A 20,587-nucleotide genomic window follows, 5' to 3' on the forward strand; every position below is an offset into this window, starting at 1 on the left:
GGCCACAAAAACAAACAAACACAAAATATTATTAAACTGAATAAAAGAATGGAGATGCTCTAAGCCACAGATGACTAGCCTGGTCTCTGCTGACTGCACTTCAAGGCAGAAGAGATTCAATACCTCAGCCCATGTGCAACTTATTCAAGGGCTACCAGTATTATTATAGTATCCAGTGTGCTTGGCCACACCAAATGAAGCTCTAGATTAAGGGAGGCATTCACAAAACAAATCAGACCAATTTGATGATGAGATTAAACTCTGGTTTTGGCGTCTGACTCTTGATGTCAGCTCAGGTCATGATTTCAGGGCTGTGAGATCCAGCCCTGCATCAGGCTCCATACTGGCATGGAGTTTGCTTAAGATTTTCTTTCTCCCTCTGCCTCTTCCTGCCACTCTCTCCCTCTCTCTAAAAAAAAAAAAAAAAAAAAAAAAAGGAAAAAGGTAAAAAAGATAAATTTGTGTTTTGATGATAGGGAAAACAGAATCTCTATTTTCCTATAGACTAGGGTGTGATAATGATGTGAACCTGCAAAAGCAGGACTGCTCTGACAGACCTGAAGATGAGGACCCTTGGGCGTGTGTTTGTGCATACAATGAAAGACATGCTCCTGATAATTTCATTTATATGAGCCAATAAAAGCCATTTTGCACTTATGCCACTTTCTGTGACATACAATTGAAGCTGTAACTGCTGTTACATACAGATAAACCTCTGTATATACCATATTACACTCCAACATTTTTTCACCTGTTGTCTCCCCAACTAGACTGTAAAGTTGTTGAGGGTAGGATATGTGTTAGTTAGATTTGTATGTACAGCAAAGTGCATGGCCCATATATTGAGGTATTCCATCAGATATATGTTTGTTAAAATGAATGCAAGAACATATATTTTTAATTAAAAACTATGAATGAAATGGAATCAAGATTTGTCCTGTTTTAACCCACAGATCTCTGAATGGCTTTATAAGCAAAGCCTTAAGAACGGGGTACCCTGTCCTGGGCTGCAATGTTGGTTCAACATCCACAAATCAATCACCAAATCCATCTATGAAAAACCCACAGCAAATATCATTCTCAATGGGGAAAAACTGAGAGCTTTTCCGCTAAGATCAGGAACATGGCAGGGATGTCCACTATCACCACTGCTATTCAACATAGTACTAAAAGTCCTAGCCTCAACAATCAGACAACAAAAAGAAATAAAATGCATCTGAATCAACAAAGAAGAAGTCAGACTCTCACTCTTTGCAGATGATATGATACTTTATGTGGAAAAACCCAAAAGACGCCACTCCAGAACTGCTAGAACTTATACAGGTATTCAGTAAAGTGTCAGGATATAAAATCAATGCACTGAAATCAGTTGCATTTCTACACAGCAACAGCAAGACAGAAGAAAGAGAAATTAAGGAGTCAATCCCATTTACAATTGCACCCAAAACCATAACCTAGGAATACACCTCACCAAAGAGACAAAGGATCTGTACTCAGAAAACTATAAAGTACTCATGAAAGAAATTGAGGAAGACACATAGAAAAGGAAAAATGTTCCATGCTCATGGATTGGAAGAACAAATATTGGGAAAATGCCTATGCTATGTAAAATAATCTACACATTTAATGCAATCCTTATCAAAATACCAACATTTTTTTCCAAAGAAAAGGAACAAATAATCCTAAAATTTATATGGAACTGGAAAAGACCCCAAATAGCCAGAGGAATGTTGAAAAAGAAGGACAAAATTGGTGGCATCACAATTCCAGACTTCAAGCTCTATTACAAAGTTGTCATCATCAAGACAGTATGGCACTGGCACAAAAATAGACACATAGATCAGTGGAACAGAATAGAGAGCCCAGAAATAGAGCCTCAACTCTATGGTCAACTAATCTTCAACAAAGCAGGAAAGAATGTCCAATGGAAAAAGGACAGTCTTTTCAACAAATGGTGTTGGAAAGATTAGACAGCCACATACAGAAAAATGAAACTGGACCATTTCCTTACACCACACCCCAAAACAGACTCAAAATGGATGAAAGACCTCAATGTGAGACAGGAATCCATCAAAATCCTTGAGGAGAACACAGGCAGAAACCTCTCTGAGCTCAGCCGCAGCAACTTCTTCCTAGAAACATCGCCAAAGGCAAGGGAAGCAAGAGCAAAAATGAACTATTGGGACTTCATCAAGATCAAAAGCTTTTGCACAGGGGCACCTGGGTGGCTCAGTGGGCTAAGCCTCTGCCTTCAGCCCAGGTCATGACCTCAGGGTCCTGGGATCAAGCTCCGCATCTGGCTCTCTGCTCAGCAGGGGGCCTGCTTCCCTCTCTCTCTCTGCCTGCCTCTCTGCCTACTTATGGTCTCTCTCTTTCTCTCTGCATCAAATAAATAAATAAAAACTTTAAAAATTTAAAAGAAATGCTTTTGTACAGCAAAGGAAACAGTTAACAAAACCAAAAGATAACTGACAGAATGGGAGAAGATATTCGCAAATGATGTATCAGATAAAAGGCTAGTATCAGAATTCTATAAAGAACTTATCAAACTCAACATCCAAAGAACAAATAATCCAATCAAGAAATGGCAGAAGACATGAACAGACATTTCTGCAAAGAAGACATCCAGATGGCCAACAGACACAAGAAAAAGTGCTCTACATCACTCGGCATCAAGAAAATACAAATCAAAACCAGGATTAGATACCATCTCATACCAGTCAGAATGGCTAAAATTAACAAGTCAGTAAATGACAGATGTTGGAGAGGATGTGGAGAAAGGGGAACCCTCCTACACTGTTGGTGGGAATGCAAGCTGGTGCAACCACTGTTTTCCACATGGAAAACAGCATGGAAGTTCCTCAAAAAGTTGAAAATAGATCCAGCTACGATCCAGCAATCATACTACTGGGTATTTACCCTAAAGATACAAATGTAGTGATCTGAAGGGGCATGTGCATCTGAATGTTTATAGCAGCAACGTCCACAATAGCCAAACTATGGAAAAACCTAGATGTCCATCAACAGATGAACGGATAAAGAAGAGGTGGTATAGATACACAATGAAATACTAGGCAGCCATCAAAAGAAATGGAATCTTGCCATTGCAATGACGTGGATAGAACTAGAGGGTATCATGCTGAGTGAAATAAGTCAATCAGAGAAAGACAATTATCATATCATCTCTCTGATATGAGGAATTTGAAAGGCAGGGCAGGACGCTGTGAGGGTAGAGAAGGAAAAAATGGAATAAGATGGGACCAGGAGGGAGACAAACCATTAGAGATTCTTAATCCCACAAACTGAGGGCTGCTGGTGGTGTGGGGGTCTAGGGATAGGGTGGCTGAGTAATGGACATTGGGGAGGGTATGTGCTATGGTGAGTACTGTGAAATGTGTAAGTCTGATGATTCACAGACCTGTACCCCTGAGGCAAATAATACATTATATGTTAATAAAAATAATTTTATAAAAAGAATCTGGGTACCCTGGACTATAATATGTGGAGAGAACGATAACTAGTTAAATGACTTTATTTAAAAAGTATATTGCCAGTAACCTCTTCGATATCAGCCACAGCAACTTCTTTCAAGATATGTTTCCAAAGGCCAAGGAAACAAAAGCGAAAATGAACTTTTGGGACTTCATCAAGATCAAAAGCTTCTGCACAGCAAAGAAACAGTCAACAAAACAAAAAGACAACCCACGGAATGGGAGAAGATATTTGCAAATGACAGTACAGATAAAAGGTTGATATCCAGAATCTATAAAGAACTCCTCAAACTCAACACACATAAAACAGATAATCATATCAAAAAATGGGCAGAAGATATGAACAGACACTTCTCCAATGAGGACATACAAATGGCTATCAGACACATGAAAAAATGCTCATCATCACTAGCCATCAGGGAGATTCAAATTAAAACCTCATTGAGATACACCTTACACCAGTTAGAATGGCCAAAATTAGTAAGACAGGAAACAACGTGTGTTGGAGAGGTTGTGGAGAAAGGGGAACCCTTTTACACTGTTGGTGGGAATGCAAATTGGTGCATCAACTTTGGAGAACAGTGTGGAGATTCCTCAAGAAATCAAAAATAGAGCTTCCCTATGACCCTGCAATTGCACTGGGTATTTACCCCAAAGATACAGATGTAGTGAAAAGAAGGGCCATCTGTACCCCAATGTTTATTGCAGCAATGGCCACGGTCGCCAAACTGTGGAAAGAACCAAGATGCCCTTCAACAGATGAATGGATAAGGAAGATATGGTCCATATACACGATGGAGTATTATGCCTCCATCAGAAAGGATGAATACCCAACTTTTGTAGCAACATGGACGGGACTGGAAGAGATTATGCTGAGTGAAATAAGTCAAGCAGAGAGAATCAAGTATCATATGGTTTCACTTATTTGTGGAGCATAACAAATAACATGGAGGACATGGGGAGATGGAGAGGAGAAGGGAGTTGAGGGAAATTGGAAGGGGAGATGAACCATGAGAGACTATGGACTCTGAAAAACAACCTGAGGGTTTTGAAGGGGTGGGGGGGTGGGAGGTTGGGGAACCAGGTGGAGGGTAATAGAGAGGGCACGTATTGCATGGAGCACTGGGTATGGTGCAAAAACAATGAGTACTATTACACTGAAAATAAATAAATAAATTTAATAATAAAAAAAAGTATATTGCCAAATTTATTTTTCATTTTTTTGAAGCTGTATGTGTCCCCATCCTAGTCAAGTGGCCTCAAGGTTCAAGTAGACAAACAACAGCAACAGAAATACTTAAATTCTTTTTTTTTTTAAGATTTTATTTATTTATTTGACAGAGAGAGAGATCACAAGCAGGCAGAGAGGCAGGCAGAGAGAGAGGAGGAAGCAGGCTCCCTGCGGAGCAGAGAGCCTGATGCAGGGCTCGATCCCAGGACCCTGAGATCATGACCTGAGCCGAAGGCAGCGGCTTAATCCACTGAGCCACCCAGGCGACCCCGAAATGCTTAAATTCTTATCATTCAGTTCCTCTTTACTTATTTATTATAGTTCTTAATTACTTATTCTATCTCCTTTCCCTACATTATGCACTATAATTGCTTCCTCCTAGTGCCCCCGGAAGAGAAATCAATTCTTATTCCCAAACCATGGAAGTGATGGGCAGATGGGCATGATGACCAAAACAAACCAGGGCACAAATCAAACCGACTGCATTTGATTTTTAGATCTCCCCCTCAGCAAATCTCTAAGACTTATCTATTGCAAAGTTATCATCAAGTTTGCTTTGGTGAGTTTGAAGTTTATTCAAAGGGAAATCAGGATAAATTATAACTGACTTCCTTTCACAAACAGTACACTGTAGCTTCACTGAGAATTTAGGAACTGGGGTCAGATAGGAAGACTCACGTTGTTTTGAGCCAAGTGGGATTTTATTTACAGTGTTCTGAATATGTCAGTTGATAGCAGATTAACTGGGAAAAAGGAAAAGGAGAAAAATACAAGATAATTATTCTTCTCTCTCTTTTTAAAAAATATGGAACCCTTCATGAATTTGCCTGTCCTCCTTGCACAGGGGCCATGCTAAACTCCATAATGTTCCAACTTTAATAAATGTGCTGCTGAAGCCAGCACAAGATAATTACCATTTGTCTCTGCATGGAGAATCATAAGCTGAGCCACATAACTTTTTTCTCCTAGAACTGTACCATACATTTCCTGAATTGTCTTAGACTGATCTCCACTGAAAAACATTTCAAAACCCTTAGGGTTTTTTGTTTTGTTTTGGTTTGGTTTGTTTTAATTTTTATTTTAGAAAGATCAGAAGGCCAGGCAGAGGGAGAGGGAAAGAACCTCAAGCAGACTCCCCGCTGAGCTGGGAGGCTAAAGCAGGGCTGGATATCATGACCCTGCATTCATGACCTGAACCAAAATCAAGAGCTGTATGCTCAACTGACTGCCCCTGAAGCCCTGGTGCCCCTAAAGCCCTTAGGTTTTGTTTTGTTTTTTTTCTTTATTAGTATATAATGTATTATTTGCCTCAGGGGTACAGGTCTGTGAATCATCACGTTTATACATTTCACAGTACTTACCATAGCACATACCCACCCATATGTCCATAACCCAGCCACTCTATCCCTCCAGTCCCACCCTCTAGCAACCCTCAGTTTATTTCATGAGACTGAGTCTCTTATGGTTTTTCTCCCTCCTGATTTCATCTTATTTTATTTTTTCCCTCCCTAAACCCCAAGACCCCCTTCGGCACCTCCTCTCAAATTCCTCATATCAGAGAGATCATATAATTTTTTGTGTGTGATTGACTTATTTCACTTAGCGTAATATCCTCTAGTTCCATCCATGTCATTGTTAATGGCAAGATTTCGGGTTTTTTTTTTTAAAGATTTTACCTATTTATTGGACAGAGAGAGATCACAAGTAGGCAGAGAGGCAGGCAGAGAGAGAGGAGGAAGCAGGCTCCCCACCAAGGAGAGAGCCCGATGCGGGGCTCGATCCCAGGACCCTGAGATCATGACCTGAACCGAAGGCAGAGGCTTTAACCCTCTGAGCCACCCAGGTGCCCCAAGATTTCAGGTTTTTTGATAAGCCCTTAGGTTTTAATGCTTCAGTAAAGGTGCTTCAAGGCAGGACTCTGTCATCCTCTAGTCATCTCCTTGAAAAGAGAATCTCCTGCTGAGTTACTTAATGAGTAAGCCTCTGCCTTAATTACAAAGAAACCACAGCAAGGCTTTCCCTCCTATGCTTCCCACTCTACAAGAATAGGACTCATAATGAAATGATTATTAGATAGACAGTGGAAAAACCCTAACTTCTAGTATCTTCCCTGTCAAAGTAGCTGAAATATCTTCCTTTTATCCTTCCATTGAACTCCTTTAACCTCAGTTTACATTTCAATAAAACAATGGTGTGCCTCAAAGTCTACTTTTCAACAATTCAGTGCTTCTATAGCACTGGTACAAAGGAATTGAGAATATCTGAGACTATGGTGTATGTTATTAGTTACTTCTGGAAAGTTGACAAGTCTCCTAATTGAGGTTTATTTTAATGCTATACCAGTACATATCCTGGACCTACTGCCATGAGAGATATGTTCTTATTAGGGGTTTGAAATGGTGATGGAATCAAGGAAAAAGCACTCAATTTTACTAACTTATATGTACAAAAACCCTAATGTACAATTTATTTGCCAAGTCCTGGTAAAGCATCTCCCAAGTTCTTACTAAATTACCTTTGTATACTATGAAATTAAATAAATTAATCAAAGCCTAGGACTACCAATCAAGTATTTGCCAGATTATAAAAGGAATTTCTACCCATGGTAAGCTTGATAGAACTAGAGTGAACAATAATAATAATATGACCACCTGAGATAGAAATGACAATACTATCAAAAAGAAGAGATTAAAAAGAAATTAATAGAGATTAAATGAGAGTGACTGAGATAAGAAGAGATCACAAGGAAACAAAAAATGCAATATTCAAAAAGGAGAAAGGATAGTCCCTTCAATAAATGGTGGGAAAACTGAACAGCCACATGCAGAAGAATGAAATAGGACCTCTATCTTGCAGCACCATACACAAAAATCAACTCAAAATGGATTTAAAACTTGAATTTAAGACCTAAAATCATAAAACTTCTAGAAGAAAACATAAGACGTGTAAGTCCCATGAGATCAGTTCTGGCAGTGATTTTTAGATATGACACCAAAAGTGAAGATGACAAAAGCAAAAATAAATACGTAGGACTACATCAAACTTAAAAGCTCCTAACAACAAAGGAAATCATCAACAAAACGAACAGGTGGCCTATGGAATGAGAGAAAATGGGTGCAAATCATATATCTGATCATATATTAATATCCACAATATATAAAGAATTCATACAACTCAATGACCCCAAAACCAATTTGATAAATGAAACAAGATGGGATTGGGAGGGAGACAAACCATAAATGACTCTTAATCTCACAAAACAAACTGGGGGTTGCTGGGGGGAGGTGGGATTGGGAGAGGGGGAGCGGGCTATGGACATTGGGGAGGGGAGGCGAACCATAAGAGACTATGGACTCTGAAAAACAACCTGAGGGTTTTGAAGGGTCAGGGGTGGGAGGTTGGGGGAACAGGTGGTGGGTGATGGGGAGGGCACGTTTTGCATGGAGCACTGGGTGTTGTGCAAAAAGAATGAATACTGTTACGCTGAAAAAAAAATAAATAAATAAAAAGGGAAAAAAAAATATCTTTATCTTATAGCCATTGTTGTTATAGTATTTTCTAATTGCCTTGTTACTTTTCAGAATCCTTAACTTCTTGTGTTCACATTTGTTTCAGAAATAGCTGCAATTTATCTAAAGTCTTTTTCTTGTTTGCTGTGTGAAGTTTGGGGAATAAATAGTATGAGTCCTATCTAAAAAAATAAAAATAAAAAAAAATAAAAAAGAGGATCTGAATAGATATTTTTCTATGGAAGACATACAAATGGCCAACAGTACATAAAGATGTGTTCAACATCACTAATCATTGGGAAAATGCAAATCAAAACCACAGTGAACTATCACTTCACATGTGTTAGGATGGCTATCATAAAAATGACAGGATATAATAAGTTGTCAAGGATGTGGAGAAAGGGGAACTCTTATGCACTGTTGGTAGGAAGGTAAGTGGTATAGCTGCTATAAGACAATATGATGGTTCCTCAAAAGATTAAAAATAAAACTATCAGACAATCCAAGAGTCCCATTTCTGAGTACTTACCCAAAGGAAATGAAAACAGGATCTCAATGAGATTTCTGCATTCCCATGTTTATTGCAGCATTATTCCCTACAGCCAAACTGTGGAAACAAGTTAAGTGTCCATTAATGGATGAATAGATAATATATTCACAAATGTTTATGTATATAGATAGACAATTGGATATTTTTCAGCCTGAAAAAAGAAGGAAATCCTGCTATTTGTGACAACATGGACAAAACTTGAAGCTATAATGCTAAGTGAAATAAGTCAGAGAAAGAAAACCACTGTATAATATCACATACATGTGGAATCTTAAAAAAAGCGAGCTCCCTTGCTCAGCAGGGAGTCTGCTTCTCCCTCTGCCTCTGCCTGCCACTCTGTCTGCCTGTGTTCGCTCACTCTCTCTCCCTCTCTCTCTCTCTGACAATAAATAAATAAAATCTTAAAAAAAAAAAAAGTGGAGCTCATAAAACAGAGACTAGAATGGTGCTTATTGGGGGTTCTGCAGAGTGAATGGGGAGAGGGGAGTTGTTGGTCAGAGAATACAAACTTCCAACTTTAAGAGGACTAAGTTCTTGATGAAGTCCCAAAAGTTCATTTTCGCTTTTGTTTCCTTTGCCTTTGGAGACATATCTTGAAAGAAGTTGCTGTGGCTGATATCAAAGAGGTTACTGCCCATGTTCTCCTCTAGGATTCTGATGGATTCCTGTCTCACATTGAGGTCTTTTATCCATTTCGAGTTTATCTTTGTGTACGGTGTAAGAGAATGGTCAAGTTTCATTCTTTTACATATAGCTGTCCAGTTTTCCCTGCACCATTTATTGAAGAGACTGTCTTTTTTCCACTGTATATTTTTTCGTGCTTTGTCGAAGATTATTTGACCATAGAGTTGAGGGTCCATATCTGGGCTCTCTATTCTGTTCCACTGGTCTATGTGTCTGTTTTTATGCCAGTACCATGCTGTCTTGGTGATCACAGCTTTGTAGTGAAGCTTGAAATCGGGTAACGTGATGCCACCAGTTTTATTTTTGTTTTTCAACATTTCCTTAGCAATTCGGGGTCTCTTCTGATTCCATACAAATTTTAGGATTATTTGCTTCAGCTCTTTGAAAAATACCAGTGGAATTTTGATCGGAATGGCATTGAAAGTATAGATTGCTCTAAGCAGTATAGACATTTTAATAATGTTTATTCTTCCGATCCAAGAGCATGGAATAGTCTTCCATCTTTTTGTGTCTTCTTCAATTTCTTTAATTTCTTTCAATTTCAATTTCTTTTCAATTTCTTTTGTGTCTTCTTCAATTTCTTTCATGAGTGTTCTGTAGTTCCTCGAGTACACATCCTTTACCTCTTTGGTTAGGTTTATTCCCAGGTATCTTATGGAATCGATTCTCAAGATCAAAAGCTTCTGCACAGCAAAGGAAACAGTCAACAAAACAAAGAGGCAACCCACGGAATGGGAGAAGATATTTGCAAATGATAGTACAGACAAAAGGTTGATATCCAGAATCTATAAAGAACTCCTCAAACTCAACACACATAAAACAGATAATCATATCAAAAAATGGGCAGAAGATATGAACAGACACTTCTCCAATGAGGACATACAAATGGCTATCAGACACATGAAAAAATGCTCATCATCACTAGCCATCAGGGAGATTCAAATTAAAACCTCATTGAGATACACCTTACACCAGTTAGAATGGCCAAAATTAGTAAGACAGGAAACAACGTGTGTTGGAGAAGTTGTGGAGAAAGGGGAACCCTCTTACACTGTTGGTGGGAATGCAAGTTGGTGCATCAACTTTGGAGAACAGTGTGGAGATTCCTCAAGAAATTAAAAATAGAGCTTCCCTATGACCCTGCAATTGCACTGCTGGGTATTTACCCCAAAGATACAGATGTAGTGAAAAGAAGGGCCATCTGTATCCCAATGTTTATTGCAGCAATGGCCATGGTCGCCAAACTGTGGAAAGAACCAAGATGCCCTTCAACAGATGAATGGATAAGGAAGATATGGTCCATATACACGATGGAGTATTATGCCTCCATCAGAAAGGATGAATACCCAACTTTTGTAGCAACATGGACGGGACTGGAAGAGATTATGCTGAGTGAAATAAGTCAAGCAGAGAGAATCAAGTATCATATGGTTTCACTTATTTGTGGAGCATAACAAATAACATGGAGGACATGGGGAGATGGAGAGGAGAAGGGAGTTGAGGGAAATTGGAAGGGGAGGTGAACCATGAGAGACTATGGACTCTGAAAAACAACCTGAGTGTTTTGAAGGGGCGGGGGGGGCGGGGGGGAGGTTGGGGGAACCAGGTGGTGGGTATTAGGAAGGGCACATATTGCATGGAGCACTGGGTGTGGTGCAAAAACAATGAATACTGTTACACTGAAAAGAAATTTAGAAAAAAAAAAAGAAAAGAGGACTAAGTTCTGGGGACCTAATCTCAGCATAGTGATTATCACTAATAGTACTGTGTTATATACTTGAAAGTTGCTGAGAGTAAATCTTAAATGTTCTCAGCATAAAAACAAAACAGTAATTATGTGAAGTGATGCAGGTGTTAGTTAAGCTATGGTAGTAATAATTTTGAAATACATAAGTGTATCGAATCAACATATTATAAACCTTAAACTTATAGAATGTTGTATGTCAACTGTATCTCTCTAAAGCTAGAAAAAAAAAGCCAAAAATGCAATATTCAAATAAAATGTGTATTGGAGACCAATTTTTTTTGTTAAAAACTGAATTAATGACATAGAAGACAAAATTGAAAAGTCTTTCTAAAATACAGAGAAAAAGTTTTAATTTTGAAGATTAAGAGAAAAATTCCCAAGCACATGGAAGAAATAAAATTATAAGCTATCTATAAAGAAATAAAAATTGGTGGAGAGTCATACAATTTATCTGAAGGACAATCCAATCTAAACTGGAAAATCTCCCAAAGCCTCTGAGATGTGGCAGAATTGGAGTGAAGTGTGTGTGTGGTGTTAAGTAAGGTGAGAGATGGAAGAAAGCTTTTTAAGGAGTAGTTAATTTCCTAAAGCCTGAAATACTTTCTCCTAGCCCAACACTTTAGGTGGCTACTCTTTCTGCATCCCTGAAGAAATCCCAAGTTTTGTTGTTGTTGTTTTTTTTAAGATTTTTTATTTATTCATTTTAGAGAGAGAAAGAGAGCACAAGCAGGGTAAAGGGCCAGAGGGAGAGGGAGGAGACTCTCTGCTGAGCAGAGCCCAGTGTGATCCCAGGACCCCGAGATCATGACCTGAGCTGAAGACAGACACTTAACCAAAGGAGCCACCCACGCACTCCAAGAAATCTCAAGTTTCATTCTGGAGAAGGTAAAAGAGAAATTAGCCGGAAAGGAAGATTCCAAGGATAAACACCTGAGTACCTAATGAAAATACAAAATTACATGACACGCAAACCATCATTAGCTCTCCTAGTTCACCCTGCAATGAAGTTTGAAGCTGGCACTCTCATTCGTATGTCTACTACTTCCAATCACTTTTTACTTCTTTCTTGATCACAGCCAAAGATTCCAGAACTGCCATCTGAAAAAATCTCCTTTATGAGGTGGAGACCAAAGGAGTAAAAGAAATTTGAAATGAGTGGAAACTAGGCAGACATATTTTTAAAAGATAGCATGCTAAAAAGAAATCATCAGTGATATCAGCAGAGAGATAAGACAATAAATTATACCCATGAAGCAAGATGTACATCCGCCAAGAAAAAAATATTTAGAGAATAAAAACAAGCTCTTAAAATGTTAAGCATCATAAGTAATATATTTCAAAATAAAATATATAAACAAAATAAAATAAATTTTAAGATTTAAAAATAAACAAAGATCGTAAAATTGAGAAAATTAACCCACCATATAGAGCAGAAGAACAACAAGGATGAAACACAGGAAAGAAAGATAAGAAAATTGGAAGGCCATTCTAAGAGGTTCAGCACCTGAATAATAGGGGTTGCAAAGAAAGCAAAGGAATGTAGAAAAATGGAGTGATGGGAGGAAGAAAATCATTAACAAAATCTTTTATGAGGCAACTGGGTGGCTCAGTTGTTCAGAGTTTGCCTTTGGCTCAGGTCATGATCCCAGGGTCCTGGGATCAAACCTTGCATGGGGCTCCCTGCTCAGCAGGAAGCCTGCTTCTCCCTCTCCTACTCCCCCTACTTGTTTTCCCTCTCTGTTTCTCTCTTTCTCTATCAAATAAAAGAATAAAATTGTGAAAAAAAAATGGATTCAGAGACATGAGTTTCTAAATGAAAGGGTCTTCTTGGTGTCCGACACAATGTAAGCAAGCAGACCCACAAAAAATGTTACTATAACATTGTACAAAAATGCAGACAAAGAGAAAAACTTAATAGCTTCTAGAGTAAAAATAAAACAACAACAACAATGAAAGCAAACAAAAAGCAGGTTGAATACAAAGAATTAGGAATGATAATGCTTTCCACCCTCTAACACCACCACCAGGAACTAACCACACACACACCAATACTTTAAAAACACTGAAGAAAAATTATTTCCAATCCAGATTTCTATACTCATCCAAAACAACAAGAAAATACAGGAAGTTTGGAATAAAGACATTTTGAGACATAAGTTATCTTTGAAAAGTTATCTCTCATCTCCTGCTCCAGGAAGCATTGGTGAGATGCTCTACCAAAACAAAGTTGAAAGAGAATACATGAGCAACAGTAAACATGGTCCAGCACAAGAAAGAGAGGTGAGGGAAGGGAATGCCCTGGATGATTATGAAGGGAAAACCCAGTCCAGATTGCATGGCAAAACTACCCTCTGGTCACATGTGCTGACATTCAAGCAAGTGAAAGTCAAAATTCCTCTCTGTTATTGAAGCAATTCATATTAGTCATGGCCTATATCTGAGATAAAATGGTGGAGAATAAAGAATGTTCTTAATGTGAATGGTTGCAATAATGCCTGCTATCTCTCCTTTAACCAACAACTTGGCAGAAAATTTTGATCCCCCAAAACGACAACACAGAAGAAAATACAAATCTTCCCATTGAATGAAATTTTCTTATATAACATACCTCATCAAATTTAGGAAACTGTCTATTGCAATTTACAAATTATATAATGAGGAAGGACAAACCACCATGACTGAGAATCAACAAACTGCTACATCCTCACTAAAGGTAAATGAAAACCCACCATGTAAAGAGATAGCAGGGAAACCAGCATGTCTCAAACTTGACATTACTTGGAGAAAGGAAAATAATCTCCCCCTTGGAATTTGAACCATAAGCCAATACTCACACGGGTTTGTGGATTGAATTCACATTATCAACACGGTTGAAAAAACAGAAGAGTTATAACCTAGATCATTTAACTTGGGGTAGTTTCAGGTTGGTAGGACCTCAAGTGATTGACAGAAGCAAATGCAGATCTTCTCGAGAGGACTCAATTTTGAGAACCCTGGGTTCTAAAATGTATCCCAATTTCACATTAAAAAAAGAAAAAAGATGTGCCTTAGAACTCATGACACAATGTATATAAATGCTCGTAAATGCATGGAATGTCTCAGAAAGCATACACAACTAGGTGAAAATGGTTGTATCTGGTGAGAGGAATGATTTAGTTTACTTAGGAGAAGGGAAATGTGGATAGTTACTCTTATCTTTTTCCCTTTTATTGGTTTCTATGCCACTTTAACAAATTACCACAAAATTGGGGGTTTAAAGCAGCACAGGTTTATAACCTTGGAATTCTGTAGGTCCGAAGTGTGACAAAAGTCTCACGGAGCAAAGAGCAAGGTTACAGGAGGGCATATGTCTCTGTAGGCTCCAGAGGAAAATCCATTTCCTTGCCTTTACCTGCTTCCAGAGGCCACATGCATTCCTTGGCTTTTGGTACCCTTTCTAGCATCAGCACATCTCTCTACTCTTCCATCCGTCTTCACATCTTCTCTAACCAGAGCCAGGAAATGCTCTCCTATTTAAAGATTTTTGTGATTAGATTAGGCCCAACCACATAATCCAGGATATTCTCCCCATCTCAAAGTCCTTAACCTTAATCCCATCTGGAAAGTCCTTTTTTCCAGATAAGGCAGTGTATTCATAGGTGCTGGAGATAAGAATGTGGACATTTTTTTTTTTTCCTTGGAAGGGTGGGTAATCCTGCCTACTCTGTTTTTCCTTTGAATTCAGTAGTGTGTGGTATATCTCCTACTCAAGAATTGAAAAAACATAAAATATATTCTCCCAAAAAAGAAGTTTTAAATGCCCTCTGATTTTGCAATTCCAGTTCTAGGATTTTATAGATATATTAGCAATGTGAAAAAGAGGTAGATGTATGAGGTTATTCACAGCAAAATTATAATATCAAAAGACTGAAAAGAACCTAAGCAAAACACCCATGGAATAGTGAAATAAATTTTACCTGAATACAAAATGGAATTCTATGCAGCCATCTAAAAGAATGAAGAAGCTCATTATGTAGTACTGATATTTAACAATCAAAAAGTTATTTTTTTTTTTTTTTTGAGAGAGAGAATGCTAGTGGAGGTAGTGGAGGTGGGGGGCAGAGGGAGACAGAAAGAAAGAATCTTAAGCATGGAGCTCCAATGTGGGGCTCGATCTCATGACTCTGAGATCATGACCTGAGCCAAAATCAGGAGTCAGGCCATTAACTGACTGAGCCACCCAGGTGTCCGCAAAGTTAATTGTTAAGTAAAATAGGCAAGGCACAGAAATAGTATATGTGCCTGTGTGTGTACGTAGGTACAAAAAATGTATGTCTTTGCATGCTTCCTTATATGGTCATAAATTATCTCTGAAAAGATACACAGGAAAATGATTAACAGTTACTTCCAAAAGGGAAAAACTAGGCCCAGATGATAGTAATAGGAGGAAGGTTTTTCACTATATATCACTATATATCATTGTGTACATTTTGGATTTTGTGCCATTTGAATGTATTGCTTATTAAAAATGCTTCAATTGAAAATTTAAAAAAGACAAAAACACTCATATTAGTCCTTAAAACAAGATCCAACTATCAATTATTTAAAACAATCATATTTTTTTTGTGTGTGTGTGTATCACTGACCTCAGAGGTCATTTATTTAATTACTCAATGCATTTATTAATCACATTCATGGTGAGATACATATATTTGCATTGCTGTTAATATACAGAGTATCTTTTTTTTTTCTCTTATTATTCTCCATTTTATTTATTTTTTCAGCGTAACAGTATTCATTCTTTTTGCACAACACCCAGTGCTCCATGCAAAACGTGCCCTCCCCATTACCCACCACCTGTTCCCCCAACCTCCCACCCCTGACCCTTCAAAACCCTCAGGTTGTTTTTCAGAGTCCATAGTCTCTTATGGTTCGCCTCCCCTCCCCAATGTCCATAGCCCGCTCCCCCTCTCCCAATCCCACCTCCCCCCAGCAACCCCCAGTTTGTTTTGTGAGATTAAGAGTCATTTATGGTTTGTCTCCCTCCCAATCCCATCTTGTTTCATTTATTCTTCTCCTATCCCCCTACCCCCCCATGTTGCTTCTCCATGTCCTCATATCAGGGAGATCATATGATAGTTGTCTTTCTCCGATTGACTTATTTCACTAAGCATGATACGCTCTAGTTCCATCCACGTCGTCGCAAATGGCAAGATTTCATTTCTTTTGATGGCTGCATAGTATTCCAAAAACAATCATATTTTTAAAATAAACACAAATAGTTACCACAAAAATCATACTAGTGTATTTATGAGACTTAAAAAAAAAAAAAAAAAAAAAAAACAACAGGGTGCGCCTGGGTGGCTCAGTCAGGCATCTGACTCTTGATTGGGCTCAGGTAATGATCTCAGGGTTCTGAGATCAGCCCTGCATCAGGCTCTGCGCACAGTGTGGAGTCTGCTTATCCCTCTCCCTCTGCTGCTCCCCATGCTCTCTCTCTCTATAAATAAATAAAATCTTAAATAAATAAATAAATAAGAGTACTGAGAGACAATATTAAATCAAAGTAGAATTTAAGTCCAAATCCAAAAATTGAGAATGAGTTTTTCATATTGTTAAAGGGTATGATCCTCAAGGAAATTGTAAATCAGGAAACAATGTGTTGAGCAATAAAGCACTTTATGTGTGCCTTTATGGATCATACAGGTCTTTATCCACAAAACAAAAAATGTTTGAAAATAAGGAAAATTTTTTAAAAATGGAAAACAAGGAAAAATTGACAAGCATACCATTGTTGAGAGAGGCCTGAAACTTCTAAACCCACTGCAGAGCAAACAAATGAGTCAAATTTAAATTTAGAAAACTATAATAAATAGACAAGATTTATTTTAAACCATTTCCAAGAGTGTTCTTATCCCCTGAACTTGGAGGGGAGAAGTTCTATAGAATATAACTTCCTTCACAAACTGTACTGTTGCATAACTGAGAATATTTTCTAATTCACTTGAGAACCACAGTGTACCTGACAGCCCTTGGAAAGCCCCAACTTTTTGAAGTCAGGATATTGAGTGGACAACTACATCTATTGATTTCCTAGTTACCCTTTCCCTGTCCTCTAGTTTTATAACAGATGAAGTTCATATTCACGCCTCAGGAAAATTGAAAAAAAATTCTGTTATATAACTTCAGGGTCACTCATAAATGTCAGTACTATAAATATTGAAAATAAGTTTGCCAAGAATCTGGTGAGTATGGAAATTGTATGCTACAAATAATGAATGCATGTGCAGGACAGAAGAAAAATCTCAAATAAATGGTCTGAAGTGGAATTTGCAGTTTTTCTCTTCTGGCCACAATGCAATGAATAATAAAACTAAAGCTAAAAGGTAATAAAAGTGAGAATACTTTTAGGAAACTTAAGGAGATAGGGTCCAGCTGATTTTAAAACAAAGACATGGTTTAAAAATCTTTCATGGGTCATGGAGGACATTGGGAGATGGAGAGGAGAAGGAAGTTAAGGGAAATTGGAAGGGGAGGCGAACCATAAGAGACTATGGACTCTGAAAAACAACCTGAGGGTTTTGAAGGGGCGGGGGTGGGAGGTTGGGGGAACCAAGTGGTGGGTAATAGGGAGGGCACGTATTGCATGGAGCACTGGGTGTGGTGCAAAAACAATGAATACTGTTATGTTGAAAAAATAAATAAATTAATTAAAAGGTCAAAAAAAATCTTTCATGGTTAAAAGAAAAATAATGAACTCAAATAAATTAGTATTCAATTTTAGAAATTTTAAAATCATAAGCAATCTTCAGAGAAGTAGGACAATAGGAATAATAAAGAAAATACTGATAAACTGTAAAGCAGAAATGTGTATAAAGTGTTTAAAGTAAACTAATAAAATGCCAAATAAAATCAAGAAAGAAAACCCAAACTAAATTGAAAATGAGGAAAAGATTCATATGTTTATATCATCAAGTTAGAATGAGTAAAGAGACTATGTGTATAAAATTTATATTTTTAGACAATGTACAGAATACCATGTGGACAAATCCTGAGAAGATATTCTTTCTACTTATTTAGGAAAACAATTCATTTAAACATAAAATGTAATAGACAATTTAAGTCACTATTAAGGCAACAAATATGTGTTACCATACTTGGTCGCATTTGAGTTGGGAAAAAATAGAGATAACTCCCTTAGTGTGATCAGGGAAAGCATCGCTGTCCACAGCCAGAGATGAAGTGGGACATAAATGAAAGAGTAAGTGGGAACCAGTGGAAAGCATGGATTCTAAAACTTCCATTCTGCTTTCTCTGACTCAACTTCAGAGCCGAGAGTTCAAGGGAAGCCATTACTGTCTCAGCTCAGCTATTGCTTAGCTAGCCTCCATTTGAAGTTTTAAGCAAGAATTATCTCAGATTCCTCCTCCTGCCTCTTTTCCACTCTGAACAATAAGATAAATGAGGGTTTATGGAAAAGATCAGAAAATACTTGGGTTGCCTCCCCTTCACCCGACATACACATACATACTATTTACTGAGAAGGCTGACTGGAAAGAAGCTGGGGAAGGAAGTTATTGGTGTACTTGAATTTGTCTTCAAAAGTCTGAATTTAGCAATCCAAACCTAATGGTTCAAAAGTTTTATAAAGTGTACCTCATAGGTTACCTTGCGTCCAACCATTTGACTAAAGCTTACTAGGAGTCCTGACATTCAAGCCAAAAGTGAGAAAAATGTTAGGAAGGACTCTAATAAATATTGTGTGCCTTTCCAGACAGAATTTTAATTATTTTTCATACATTATCTCATTTAATTCTCAAGAAAATATTTAGGTTCACTTGACAAATCAAAAAAAAAAAAACTGTATGTTAAAGTGTATTTAAATAATTTGTCTGAGTGTCCAAAGGTAGACAGACTAGAAATTCTTCCAGTTCTAAGTCCAAATCCTGTATTTTTCCTTCTTGAATCAATTTCATAATTATTGTCATTTTAAAAAGTGTGTTTCTCTTGCCACCTGTCTTCTCTCTTTTTCCTAAAGGAGATTTTTTTAATGTATTTATTTTTTCATTCTATAGACCTTGATTTAGATACTTAGCCTCTTCTGATAATCTCTCCTTTATCTCTCAGCTGTTTCTAAGTTTTATTTCCTATTAAACAAGCAGAGACCAATGTCAGAGGGCTTCTATGTTGCACACTGCTGCTTTCTGGAGGGAAATGATTATTGAGTTCCTTTGTGATGCATTTCACATCTGTCTGTAGAAGTAAAACTCTAGTAATTCTTGTTTTTAAATGGTCTTTCTTTAAACAAATGGTATGTTTTATTCTGTTTCCTCTTTCCTGAGTTTTAATGACCACATCCTTCAAGAGACCAATGTAGAATAATGTTCCAGCTTCCATTTTCCTGTCTAATGCCAACCTCCCTGCTTTGTCTTCAGCTCTGCAGAAAATGTGATGTGTTATCTCCAAATTCTAAAGCTTACTCAAATATCTCCACATTGAGAGTATACACAATGAGGGATGGATGATGGATAGGCAGGAAAGATGGATGGATGGATGGATGGATGGGTGGATCTAGTATACACTCAAAACTACTATTGACTATTCCGAAGATAAAGGCATTCATAATAATTTAACCACTACAAAAATTGGGTATCAATGCAAAAAAATACTATAAATTATATTTTCTTTTCCTTCAAGTGTGGAAAATACATGGACTTTTGAATATATTGTGATAAATGACATGGAAATAAGATATATTGAGACATGGGTTCTATTTTCAGTGTGCTACATGCAAGGAAATTTTTAACTATAGTAAGTAATCTTACTAACATAACTAAAATTAAAAACATCGATACTATGAGTAAGTTTGGCTCTATAAGCAGTATCTTTTCTGTTTGGATGAAGTGTTCCCTCCATTAAGGTAAAAAGACGAGAATCTCCTTTTCAAGGCATGCTTTGAAAATTATTTCCTCAACAGCTTCGGTACAGGTGTTAACAGGAAAAAGAACATCGCTGGAAGCAATTCTCAAGTGAACACCAAAGGTGTAACAGGACTCTTGGTAAAACATGGTCTTGATCCAGAGGCAGGAAGGGACCTATGAATCATTAGAACTACAGGAGAGATAATTGGATTTTGCTCATTAGGTTGTTAAAAAGTGATATCATCAGACAGGCCAGTCTACAATGCTAAAGCATTCACAGTTATCTCATTGTAAAATACATAAAAAAATTTTTTCAAGTATTTGTGGTACTAAACTAAAATCAGCAAATTATATTAAAAATTTCCATCTATTTACAGTAACAACTGAAAGCAATTCAAGTTTTAGAAAAACCATATGTAATTGTGAAATGATGCATCAGGGAATTCAACATCTAAAATGATGTTAATTGTATTTA

The 20,587-nt window shown here is 37.5% G+C and overlaps 1 non-coding gene across 1 annotated transcript; it reads right to left on the bottom strand.

Annotated features, from left to right (window-relative positions):
* Nucleotides 1-5,521: 5,521 nt before the first annotated feature.
* Nucleotides 5,522-5,625, bottom strand: LOC123937785. Its single transcript, XR_006817580.1, has one exon. It is a non-coding gene; the product is annotated as a U6 spliceosomal RNA (small nuclear RNA).
* Nucleotides 5,626-20,587: the final 14,962 nt, after the last annotated feature.

The sequence above is a fragment of the Meles meles genome, chromosome 2, assembly GCF_922984935.1.
Source record: "Meles meles chromosome 2, mMelMel3.1 paternal haplotype, whole genome shotgun sequence".
Taxonomy (NCBI): Eukaryota; Metazoa; Chordata; class Mammalia; order Carnivora; family Mustelidae; genus Meles; species Meles meles.